A 13,270-nucleotide genomic window follows, 5' to 3' on the forward strand; every position below is an offset into this window, starting at 1 on the left:
CCATACAAAACTGCCTTTTTTTGTTACATTACTCTGACCTGTTTGTCAAAAAAAGTACAAGAGCTGAATTGTATATTGTGTACGATTATCGTCTCCGCTTTTCCTTCACTGCCGAACACAGTGCTTTCTGTTTGATAGGGCATTACCATATGGAAATAGATGCTATTCTGCTTAGAAAAAAGAAATTGTCCTCATTCGCATGAACTGAATATTGCTCATTTCTCTCTTTCGATATAGTAAATCTGTGATTGCATCAAAACAGACATTTATTTGGAAATGTCAGTGTCTTCATGTACCTCTGGCTGTGGTGTCACTACCCCCACACATTGTTCTTTTTGGCCTGTAAGACTCTGCTTGAAACCTCAGAGAAGCTTTTTTAGCAGCTCTCGGCTACATTACAGTATGAATGAATGTCAGCGCCAACCTCTTTGGGCTTGTTTTAACATACTGTAGATGTATGATTGTGTATTTGGGTGTGTGTGATTTACAGTATATCATCTCTTGAGAGTTTGGCTGTCATGGTATTGGGAGGGCTGCATCGTGGCCGTGGCTGCGTGGAGCAGCAGCAGCACAGGAAACGCGTCAAAGCGCTGAGAGCTAACTGGAACCAGATGTCTGAGGCTACCGACCGGGGGATTCTCACTGTGGAACAAGAGCGTCAGCGGGGGAAGTTCACTTCCCCCTGGCTGTCTTCTCTGTCTACCCGTATCTCCGAATCTTTTGTCTTTTGGTTGCTTCCTTATTTCTCTTTCTGTCAGAGCTGCTTGATGTATGGGTAGCTTGTGGTTAAGGCGGCTGAAAGACACTGCTGTGAGGGAAAGAAAACGATTGTCGCGCACAACTTTTTAAATATCCTGCAGAGCCAGAAAAGGGGCATCTTCCGTTCTTTTGTGGAAACCAAAAGAGAGAAACGATTCACAGATGATAGAAACTCCGTTCAGAAAATACAAATATGCAAACATATTCAGGCGGGTGTGTGTTTCAGTGGTTGGCTTAGTTTGAATTGAACATAATGGCGGATCTAGCGCAACTTTACTGATGCAGCTCAGCATACTTTACCATCTCTGCTTATACCACCCTGCCTCCTCATAGTGGGAGATGGAGTTGGCCTGCTTTCTATGCCTGGGAGCATTGCCTGCCCTCCTCCGCTTCACTGCCCCCCGACTTTCTCTCACATATACGGCACAGACACACACATGTGCATTTAAACAAACATGCGCACACACTGAGACACACACTTATTCACTCATGCACAGCAATCAAGCATGCGCACACATGATGACCCCTGCACCGCTGACGCCGAATGCGCACGGCTCCAGCTGAGCTTCCGCTTCACCCGGTTGATGCTTGGCCTTACCCCATTGGTAGAGCCCACAGTGCAGGCTACTAGGCAACAACAACACGCACCTACACACCGTCCTGCGGTGACAAATGGTCCGCAGTATCAACTTCCAACTGGTAGAAGCAGCATTGACCATCAACACAAGTGTGGCGCTTTGAAACAGGACGATGATTACATAAGATCTTGTGCATGTAGAATCCTGTTTATCAGTCGGTCGCGTAAGATAAATACTCTGTCAATGTTTGGTCCCAGCTATTTTTCTTTGCTGCTGGGAGGCGAATCGGTGCAGCCCGAAGGTCCTGCATTGCTCTGGGTAAGAGCAGCTTTCAGCAGGCTGTTAGTCTTATCATCATGCACACACACACACACACACACACACACACACACACACACACACACACACACACACACACACACACACACACACACACACTGTCCCCTCTGACCCCAGCCGTTTCCTGCCCCTGGCTGATCTATTGGCTGATGCCTGCCCTGTGACTGTAGAGAGAAAGACTAAAAGAGGAGGGGAAAGAAAAGTGTGTGTGTGTGTGTGTGTGTGTGTGTGTGTGTGTGTGTGTGTGTGTGTGTGTGTGTGTGTGTGTGTGTGTGTGTGTGTGTGTGTGTGTGTGTGTGTGTGTGTGTGTGTGTGTGCGCTCGTGGCCTGTCCCAGCGAATCGATATCCGTCTCGTATCCGTGAGCTGTGCCTGACCCCTGGCCGACCTTGTGCAGCATTGGCAGTTGGAGTTTGTTTTTTTGTTGGGGTCTGAAAACGTGAGAGGCACATTGAGTTTTACCCCATCGCTAATAAAGGTCTGGGGCTGCGGAAGAATGTGAAGAAAGTCCTCACTTAAATGCGGCAGTCTGAGAAAATGGTGAAATAATAGGAAACGTTTGGAGGAGTTGTTGATGATTTGGCCAGCAAATAGCTCAAGTTTATACAGCGGTGATCAGCAAGACGTGATTATCCCTCAACATATCTCCATGGAAGCATGATGGTTTTAAAGCTAGCAATTGTATCATCCTTCCGTGTTGTGGTTTGAGGAAAAAAGCCGAAAAAGTTCTCTGTTTTTGTTTAAAATTTTTATGTGGATGACCCTGTTGTGCTCACGGCTGAGATACTAAAAGCCTCTCAGATTGTGTGTGTGTGTGTGTGTGTGTGTGTGTGTGTGTGTGTGTGTGTGTGTGTGTGTGTGTGTGTGTGTGTACGTAGATGTGGCTGCTGTATGTGTGAGGCCAACACACAACTTGCCTTGACGTTAGTTTGCTAGTTGGACTCAGCCTTGCGTGTTGTCGGTATGTGCTGATAGAGGCTCCGGCTCCTGGGCCAAGTGGGGCTGTGGGTGCTAGCCGCCGCCGGCACTAATTGAACCCTGCCGCTAAGGTAAGGGGGGGGGGGCTGTCAGTGAGGGAGAGAAAAGAGAGAGAAAAAAAGAAGGAAGAAAAAAATAGCGTAGTGAGGGCGAACTGCCCCTGGGGGGTTGGGTCCCTGCCTGCCTGCCTGCCTGCCTTTCGTTCTCCAGCTCCTTCCCCCCCCCTCCTCCCCGTCTAAATAGCCGTGCCGGCGCTCCAGGGCTTCCTGCGCCTTATCTGCTGATAATTGGGCACTGGAGCTCCACAGCTCGCTTATGAAATATAGATTCCTGACGGAGGGGAAGGATGGGGGGAAGGAAGTAAGGTGGTGGAGGGAGTGTGCAGGCAGAGAAAAGCCCCTGGTCGTATCAGAGAGTGTGGAGCCTTGTGGGCTCCGCTGTGTTGCTCTGGCTCATTTAGCAAACACAGCCCCAATAGTTAGGGCGAAGGCCTCTGTGCTGAACGGCCCACACTGTCACAGACAATTGAAAGACGATGCTTTGTTCCTATTGTTCGTTGCATCCACAGGGTTCAAAGGGCTATAAATTGCGGGGGTGAATGCTTGTTGTGTAGTTTGTTTCAGCGCATGTGAAATCTTCTTAGCGGTTTCAGATATGTTGCAGAGAATCACCCCGTATGCAGCAATACTCAACAGTTCCTGCTCACGGTGTTGTAAATGGTTTAAATGAGTCGCCTGCGTACGTACAGAGTCATTTAAGTATGTCAGGATGAGGCTACGTTATGAAATGCAGTATTCCTCTGTGTATGAATGGGAGAGGATCTTATTTTCCTGTAGCGAGGTTGGGATGCTATCTGTAGTCTCAGGGGAATGTTATTGGATCACAACATGGAGACCAAATCCCAGAGAGAGGAGCAAGAAATACTGTGCTGGGTGTTCAACACAGCGTCCCTCTTATCCACGACTACTTCTGCATTTAGCTTTAAGCAAGGTTATTCATTTAGAGTTTCCTTTTCTAACAGGTATCTAATCTGTTTAAGAAAGATTTTGTTACCGCAATTGGAAAACAAATTCTTCTGCCTGTAAAAATGAATTATTCTCTAAGCACCTGCCCTATAATTCACACAGCTGTCATGTCTGAAGTCAGTGGAAGTGCGTTTTTTGAATGTCTCATAGACTTAGAATTTCAGGAACTCCTTTGAATACAGAGCAGTTTTGATGGGACAATTTCAAGCCTATTAACATCTTTGCATTCACAGCCTTCAATTTAAAGGATATTCAACTGTGCACATTCTTGTGTCTTTCTTCAGGCCAGTCTTTTTCTACCTTTAATTTCATTTAAAACACACATACTGACAGGTCTGTGCAAGTCCCAATTAGTTGGTGAGCAGTTGACTTAATGAATAGGGAACTACCTGCCCCGCTGTAGGAGAGGACTGGGGCTTGGGGTTAAAGAAAACCTGCTGGAAGCCAGACTCCTGAACATTTTATGCATGAATATCTGCAGCTCTCTGGTCCTAGAAGATAGTAGGCTACATACAGGCTATACAGCAACCAAAACATGAAGTCTTCTTACACTCACCAGGCGGTGTTGTACACAATTTTGTCTCGAGGCAGTCAGAGGAAAAACAGAAAGACAAATGCCTTAGCTCTGTGTGTTTTGCATTATTTTTTAAACAGTTCCACCTCACATCTGAATTGTGACCAAAACTCAGAGAACCTTATACACCGAGTAACAGTAAATTACCACAGGGGGCAACACAATAACTCACCTGTTACATGTTTTACCCCCATGCCGCCTTTATTTACGGGGCACAAATACCAGTGCTTGGTTATGCATTGATCTTGGCACGGACATGCCGAGCCGCTCGTTTCATTTCCTTTGGACCACTGGGGCCCTATTGGTCAATAGCAAATGCAACTCCCTACGCTAAGGGCCAGACAAATTCATTTCAATTACAATTAGCATGGAGGCCCAGCAGCTGATTTATGGCCTTGTTTTCCTTCCTGTGCGTTCCCCCGCACATTAATCACCCCCTCGCCGGCCCATGTGATCCTCACTTCATCTACCTGCCAAGACAGCCACCTCGCCGTGCATTCCTGGATCCCTTTCCCTCCTCCTTTGCTCTTGATCTCTTGTCCTCCTTTCCTCTGACTGCAGGGAACAGTGGGTGTCCTTAACTCACACCTGACACAGACCAGGGAGCAGCGCTGCATTTAACTCAGTGCTGGGATGTCTGATTTGCGGTCATTTATCGTGTGTCCTGAGCCCAATGTTCCTTATGAAAAATCCCTGAAAAGTTGTGGTTTGCTTCAGATTTTTTTAACAATAGCAACTCCAACGGGATCTCAATATGGAATGATTACATTTTCTCTAATCTGACCTTGATGAATCTTTGCAAACGCATATGGGTCTAACTGGAAGAGTTATTTAATATATTTAATGGGCTAAAAGAAAAATCATGGCTTTCCAACTCACAGTCCTTCAAATATTTTTGTGAGAAGTGGAACCATAAGCAATCACTTGTATATGTCAGACATATGTGTTTTTACTAGAGCTGGGACTTGAACGTGTTAATTTCAATTAATTAATTACAGAAAAAATAACTCTTCTGGCACATCGGTAACACTGATGCACACTCCAGCCCTGTAGGTGGCAGTAATGCACCTAAAGTCTGTTTGCCAGCCATGAAGAAGATACACAGGACGCACTGAGTAAATCAGCACGCAAAAAAGTTTGGTTAACAGTGAAGGAAGACGAGACTGCATTGACCTTGTTGGATGGAAAGTTTTCTTTTAAAAAACTGAATGAAAGCGTGGTTGTGTGCAAATTGTGCAACAAAGAATTTTCTTATCACCGCAGCACTTTTCACACTCTTTCTTTACAATTCTCATATTTTTTAAGATATTTATCGTTTGTGACATTTATATTGTATATTTGTAAATAGACTATTTGCACTACCTTTAAGATTTTTAAGACATTTATCTTGCACCTTCTGCTATATTTGCACTGAAAAGGAGAAGCTCTTCAATTTTGTTGAACACTGAATAGTGACAATAAAGCACATTCTATTCTATTCTAAAAAAAAAACTTCAAGCTAACGGTATCACCTCAATGAAAAACATATTGCTGTTAGCACCAGAGCTAGCGTTGGCTACGACAGGCCTGGTACCGGCTAACGGTGTAGCCATCCCATAATGGACCACTTTTCAAGACACTGAAAGTGACTGAGTTCACACAAAGTCTTAAAATGGTGAATATAATCACTATAATTGCTCTTTGAGTTTGCAATAATCTGTGAATGTAGTAGACAGATGAAAACGGCAGATAAATATAAATGAAACAAACATTTTTGTTGTTTAAGTTCACGTATATGTCGATTCATCGATTCAGTCGTCAACCAAAATTAATTGGAATTGAAAAAAATTGCTTATTGTATCAAATATTGTAAACATAAAAATGTGATTAATTAGATTTTTTTAATCATGTCCCACCACTAATTTTTACTTGTTATTGATTTCTTTATCAAAATCTTTTGAATTCACATCATCATATAACTTTTGTATTGTTCTATCAACGCAGGGTTGTCCCTTTAATATTCTTATGTACGTACCCGTGAGCCTGCAAAACGTCAGGGCTCTAGCCACATTAATTCTTCCAACAGATTGGCTGGAAGAAAATGGTGCGAAAATCAACATGACCTCACCTCTCTTTAAGAACTTTCAACTCAAAAGCTAATGTTACCGATGACCCCTGATTTTACACATTTTATTTCATCATATTCATATGCACAGAAAAAAAAAGACAAATGTGAGATGGTCAGGTGTGAATGTTTGTTCAGATTTAGTGAATTAGGTGGAATGGATCATATGCAGAATACATAAATCAGAACCTGTGGCATTGAATCACCAGTCCTTTGCTTATGGTAACTACAGGATAGCCACTATATACGAGGGTTCTTCAAGAAGTTCTCAGCCTAACGAGAGAATGTCACAAGGAAAGGATTGTTCTTCCGTTGTTTTTTAACAGTGTCCTTCATCTTTAATGCACTTGATCCACCGATGTTCAGATGTCGCTATCTCTTCAAGAAGAACGTCACATCACAGCGTGCATGACCTCTTCATTCATCCAAAAATCGTGACCAGAAGCAGAAGTCAGATGATGATTAAGGTGCATGGACCAACAGTTCAAAACCAGGTTTGACTGCTTCTGCCACCTGTGCTGTGTGGATGGCCTCGCCAATTCAAAGCTCTCTTTTTTTTTTCTTTGATTGTTTCAAACATTTGAGTTTTTGTGGACAAAGATAAAAGGCTTTATAGTATACAGTTATGCCACAAAATGGGAGTTACGCCTGTAGTTTCTGGGTCAGCCCAAGAACTTTTTGAAGCACCCTCGTATGTCTGTTCTCTGGCCGTGTGCTGCAGGGCAGGACTCAGGTTTGGAAGTTTTCTCTGCTGACTGTGACGTTACGTTATAACCAACAAACCCTCATCCTTCGCTTGACATTTGGTTACCATCAGGCTGGGATCAACAGGCCTATTTTGGATAGTCTGGAAACTGTTTGGGACACGGCAACGTTTCTCCAGTACTTGTGTGCCGTGTCGGAGGCTGAGTCATCCAGGGCCAGACGTTTCCACTGGGATAATGTACCAATCCCTGGTGGCCACGCTCAGTCTTGTTTATACTGCGCCGTCCGCGGCCCTGTGGATCTGGCAGCAACTTGCTGGCCTCCAGCTGATGTCCCCTACTCTGCTCCTTCACTCTCTGACGCTGTGGCTCAAAGGCTTGTGTTTATGTGGGCCAGGTTGGGGGTGGCAGCGGCAGCGACCGAGGCAGTGGTGCTCTGTGGAAAGCCACTTGATTCAAAGTGCCAGCAAAAACAGAAGACAGTGTGCTGTTCTGCGCAGACTAAACATCTGTTCAGACAGCATCCTGACTGCAGCTTCTCTGATGGGTGGGTGGTGTGCACGCATCTGCATGTACCTGTATAACAATGGATCCCACCTTTTTCCAGTGAAATGGAAGGACATTTTTCGAGGAGTTTTGGATTTCATTTAGGTTTGATTCTGTTCTTAGACCCAGACTGGTGAGCAAACTCTGGATCCATTGTTGACCATAGCGTTTCATGAGATTTTATCAATTTTTTATAGCATTCACTCTCTGTCAACACAATAGAAAGAATGAAAGAGCGTTCCATTGTTTTGACTTGGGAACTTTCACGCGTCGGTCCACTTGAAAACTTTTTTGGCCCACATTCTGTATAGTGGTCTGTTTATAAAGTTTTTCTAATACATTTACAAACTTTTGCTGTGACCTGACTATTTCCTGCCAGTGTGGATGACTTTGTGTTTGTGTTTCTCAAACCCTTCTGAGAGGTGACTGCAGAGGATCTAGTCTAAGAACCTTTTTTTAACGACAAACTTAGATTTGCTTGAGTAAAATCGTGAGTAATTAATGCTTGTGGGGGTTTCCCACTTTACACTAGGCTTCCGTTATGAATGTTAATAAGCATTAATAAATTATTGTTGACTCAGATGCTCTGCAGCTTCTTCTCGAGGGTAGTCCAAACAGTTTTCCGGATGGCCTTTTCTGATTAAAGAGCTACCTAGAAAGACAAAATAAGCCGTGTTGGTGAATAAAAAAGACAGCGTTTCTGTTACTATATAATAAAATAGGTTTTTGCTTCAATTTATAGACTGAAGCTTAATAGCAACACCATTTCTGTAACTTCAGGAAATGGGGTTTGTGGCCACCTAAAAGGAAAAATATACATTTTATTTTTCTTGGTTAAGTTGTAAAACGTTTGATCATAACTTCAACAATGTTTTATTTGCATTTTGTAGAGAAAGTTAAAAACTCCAGAATAATAGGTAAAGTTGTTTTTGCACTTTGGTTGGATTGCATTTTTGTATTTATTTATACTAAAATGTTCGGAGTATATCAAACCAGAGAGCCTATGCTGTATATCCTATCAAATGTTGTGTTAGATTTGTTGTTACACCCTGATTTAATAATCTACATTTATAAATGACACAATTTATAACAGCCAGACACTGTTAAAACAGAAAGAAATGTCAGATTTTCAGCTTTCCGTCAGTCCTTGAACCAAACATCTGTGATGTGCTGTTCCATCTGGAAATTTACCAAAATCTAAGCTTAAAATTGTTAAATTTTACTATTATCACCATATTCTACACTTCTGAATTTAAAATGTGGCTAAAATAAAAAAATTACTCTAACCACATTTGATATAAAGCAAAAAATTCTGTGCACTTCGGTAAACTGGGTTGAACTGCAGGCTGTGTTTACATGATGAGATACAAAACAAGTATGGAAAGAAAATAAAAGCAAAACTTGTAAAATATCTATTGTATGTAGAGCCACCATTTATCTCCCAAGTACTGGTAACACTTTGGGACACTTGAAAAAGTGTTGTACAAGTGGATTGCAAGTTTTTACATTTTTGCTAAAAAGAAAAATTTAAAAATCTAAGATATGAGTCATTCCTATATTCTTTTCAATGATTTATGGTGTTAAAGCTGTCTCATACTGCACAGAAGACTTTTAGGAGTTCTCTCTTCTTTTAGCCATGGAGATGCAGGACTTTATATTGCAGTGAAAAATTTGCCCACACTAGAGTAGAAAGGTGACAAAAAGTCTTGGTTATGACCAATATTTTTATCTAGGTTGTTTTTGTGTAGGTTATAGTCATATTTTGAGTTCCTGTCAATACATCTACTGACTTAGTAAATTCTTTTTGTGTATACGGCATTTATTTGTGTTTATATTTTTGTTTACTCCTCCAACTAAGTAGCGCTTCCTAGTTTGACATAGAGAGCCAAGGCTGAACAGTGTTATGTGTTGGTTCATCAACATGCAACTCTTTGTGCCTCAGGTTTTTTGGTGAGTTGGGTGTTTTGTGCTTTTGTGAAATCGTTGGTGGACAGTGTTGAATGTCAGCAAGTGGTGAACTGAATTTGTGTGCATAACTGGGGATTTTGATTGGCAAAATCCTCAACAACAGCCCCTCAGTAACTTCAAAATGTGGCACAAGTGTTACTGTAGTCTGCTTAGTAGCAGCAGGCGATCTAACTACAATGCTCATATCATGACGTCTTTTGGGGAAGAACCACAATCCAAGATCTGAATCACAACCGTCCCCACAGACTTAGTTGAAGTCATGTGATCACATGATCAGTTGTGCATATGACTCCCTGGATATTAAGCCTGCCACAACAACGTCAAGACTCAAGGCCCAACTCACTCTCTGCATCCTTTTTATTTAATGTTCTGACCGGAACTGCCGCTTTGGAACTTCTTCAACGGTGCTGGTCCGCTCTGCACTATTTTTCATGCAGCAAGCTGTATTCTGTTTGTAAAATAAGTTACACCTTCAAGATGTATGGTGTCCTAATAGTGTCACGTCCAGTCATGCCTTTGCTTATTTCAGGCAGAGTATGAAAGTTTGGGCATGGCTGTTTTTTACTTACTTATTCAGGATGTCAGGATTTTTCTTGGCTCAGAGTGGGCCTTTACGACAAAAAGCATGATGGATAATGTTTACAGAAAAGGCAATGAGTCTGTGTTACCCTACTGACAGAAATCTTTGCCTTTTCCTGTTATTTCAAACCATTTGATAAACAAAAATGTCTTTTATGCTTGAGTAATGAAGAACAGAAAAAGTTTTTTCTTATCATTCTGGTATTGAATAAGACCTAGTTGCCGGTGTGCTAAAAATTCATCTGTGTAATTCCTCTGAAAATTGGATAATTTGCCAAATTAAGATCATCCGCAATATAAGATCATCAGATTGTGCGACCATGCTGGTTAGTTTTGTTTTGGTCAGTTGGTTTTCTGGTATGGAAGTGACTGCAAACATTTGGTTTGGTGATGATAACCATTCCCAGTAAAGTTCATTAGAATTTATAAAATCTTTGTCATGTGCCATCAAAGATTATACTTCGTGCTCAAATTAAGAAAAGAATGACTTGCACATCCTTACATTCTAAATGTTATTCATTACATCTGTAAACTATCTGCACCTATTTATATCATTATACATCTAAGCATGTCCTCAATATGTTCATCTGCACATTTCTGTATCACTCTTGTAGAGCTTTTTTCTTTCTATATTATATTATATTTTATTCAATTTTATTTTATTTTAATCTATTTTATTCTATTTTATTTTATTTTATGTTGCCTTCACTTTATACCTGACCCTAATATTCTGTGTTTTCTTGTTAACTACCATTAATAGAAGAAAATAATGAAGATAACAGATGAGGGTGGGCAATAAAGCTAAAAAGGATTATCGCAATGCAATGTTTCATTACAGTTGATATTGATAATGACAGATAATATTTTTATCCCTGTTTACCAGGTATTATTATAATGTTAACAGTAAAATTATGCATGGATATATAAATGTACACAAAATAAAAATAAATACAAATAAGGCAATGATCTCACCTCAATGTACATTGATTGAGGAAAACAAGCAAACCCCAGAGATGCACAGAGGGCGGCTCTGCTTTACCAGCTGAGGGTGAAGCTCCTGGGTCAATATATAATTGAGGGACGTTTGAAGTTCATGGGAAATATCTTGCATACATTTTTATTGAAAGTAAAAAAAACATTGGTTTTTTTTGTTCTTTATGATCATGCCTTTACAAATTCCATAATTATTTATTATGGAAACAATCACTTATTAATAAAAAATGACTGGATATCACTAAAATGTCAACTAAATAACCGTCCCAATTTAATAACAACCACCTTCTAATTAGCTAAACAATAATAAAATGAGCTTATTCAAAAATTGTTTTGATAGTGTTCTTTTTATTAAGTTGAGATAATCATGACAGATATTTTTTTTAGCAATACATAGAAATTTTTTATATGGACAACAACAAATTGTATCTGTGTGAGAGAAATCACTTTCCACTAGGTTACCCATTACAAAAACACCTCTCAAGGAAGTGTGTTGATTCCAGATCACATGACCTGCTCCACATGATGTCATTTCCTCCTGAAGAAAAGACTGGCCAGACTCCAAGGCTTTCTGAGTTATTTAGTATAGTGTGTGAGTCAAGTGTGGATTTATCGCTTATCAACAGGTTTACTACAATATCTTTATAAATAAATTTCAATTTTACTGAATTGTATATATAACATTTAGAAGAATCTTTCTGTAAAAATACCATGTGGTGTTTGGTTATAGGCAGCCATGTTGATTTTAGGCCTGAAAACAACAAAAATGTCAACTATGATACAAAACGTCCTGCAGTTATATATGGATCCTCCTGATGGTTGGTGTCTTTGGATAGAGACCCCTCACTAGCTTCTGCACAAACTCCAACGTCAAGCCACCAGGACTGCATCGCTTAGGTGGAGGTGGTGGGAGATACAAGGTTGTGGGTGTTTTTTAGACCGCAAAGGGCAATCATTGGTCCCTGCCGATTCTACCCTCCACCAGGCAAGGTTTGCGGGGGCGGATAGGAGGAACGAGAGGCCCACCAGGTCACAGACTAGCGCTCCTAGGGAGACCTGCATAATAGTGAGTTGGAAAGCAGGGCTCCATCAAAGGCATTCATGGGGTTTGTTTTTGCAACTGAACATGTGCTTTCATGACATTTTGTATTTAATGCATCTAAAGCAGGTTTCTTATTGACGTTGATGGCTTTGCTTCAAGATATTGCTGTCGTTTTATCGCCCAGGCCTATAGCAAACACAAGGGCTGTAGCACACTGGAGGCAGTACATCAGCTGGTGCGCAGTGTTTATCTTCTTTTTTCTTCTTCTTCTTCGACCCAAAGTCTGAACCAAACAGAAGTCTAGTTAATCACAAGTTTTTGCGCATTCAGTTCCCAGTTGCACCGGGTTGTTGAAGTTTGAGTGTATTTTTCAGATTCTGCCTTGATTTCTCTTGTCCTGCTCCAAATTTTTCGACCTGCGAAGAGCTAAACCTCTGATAACGTGCCAGCTGTCCACATGTGATATGTTTTTGTCACGGGAGGTGGTGTTTTCGCCTGACCTCGGCGCGACCTCAGCAGCCTCCCTTGTTTAACACCTGGATGTGAAGTGTCTCTCCCTTTTCCACACAGAAAGTTAGGTTTTCCTGTCTAAAAAAAACCCCAAAAACAGAACAGGAATCTAAGGGATAAGCAGAGAAGAGAGAGTGATAGCTAAGATTTGCAATCCCCCAACAACACAGGAAGCTGTTGGATAAGTAGAGAAGAAATTGAGAGAGAGAGAGAAAGAATGTTGCTTCCTCTGCTTCTGAAGTATTTATGAGAATCGTCTGCTAAGACTGAACTTTTCTCTCACAGACTCGTGTGCCAGCTCAGGTAGAACTAATTTCACCTGCCGCAGCTTTAAGGTATTCATATTTTGATAACATTCAGGAGAAACTGACCCGTGAAATGAGGATTTTCTGTGATTCAGGGCATGTTGTCCTGATCAGATGTATTATCCGATCTCACCACTCCTTACAGTAAAACATCACTTCAGACCTATTTATATATTTTAGTCAGCGGTCATATGTCTCTCATACCCATCCAATCAAACAGCCTATATTTATCTTTCTCTTTTAGCTGATTTATCACTGCGCCGGCGA

The 13,270-nt window shown here is 41.3% G+C and overlaps 1 protein-coding gene across 2 annotated transcripts in view; it reads left to right on the plus strand.

The window, feature by feature from the left end:
* Positions 1-13,270, plus strand: part of samd11 (sterile alpha motif domain containing 11) — a 112,397-nt gene that overhangs the window by 15,618 nt on the left and 83,509 nt on the right. The window lies entirely within an intron of this gene.

Source organism: Amphiprion ocellaris, chromosome 8 (assembly GCF_022539595.1).
Source record: "Amphiprion ocellaris isolate individual 3 ecotype Okinawa chromosome 8, ASM2253959v1, whole genome shotgun sequence".
Taxonomy (NCBI): domain Eukaryota; kingdom Metazoa; phylum Chordata; class Actinopteri; family Pomacentridae; genus Amphiprion; species Amphiprion ocellaris.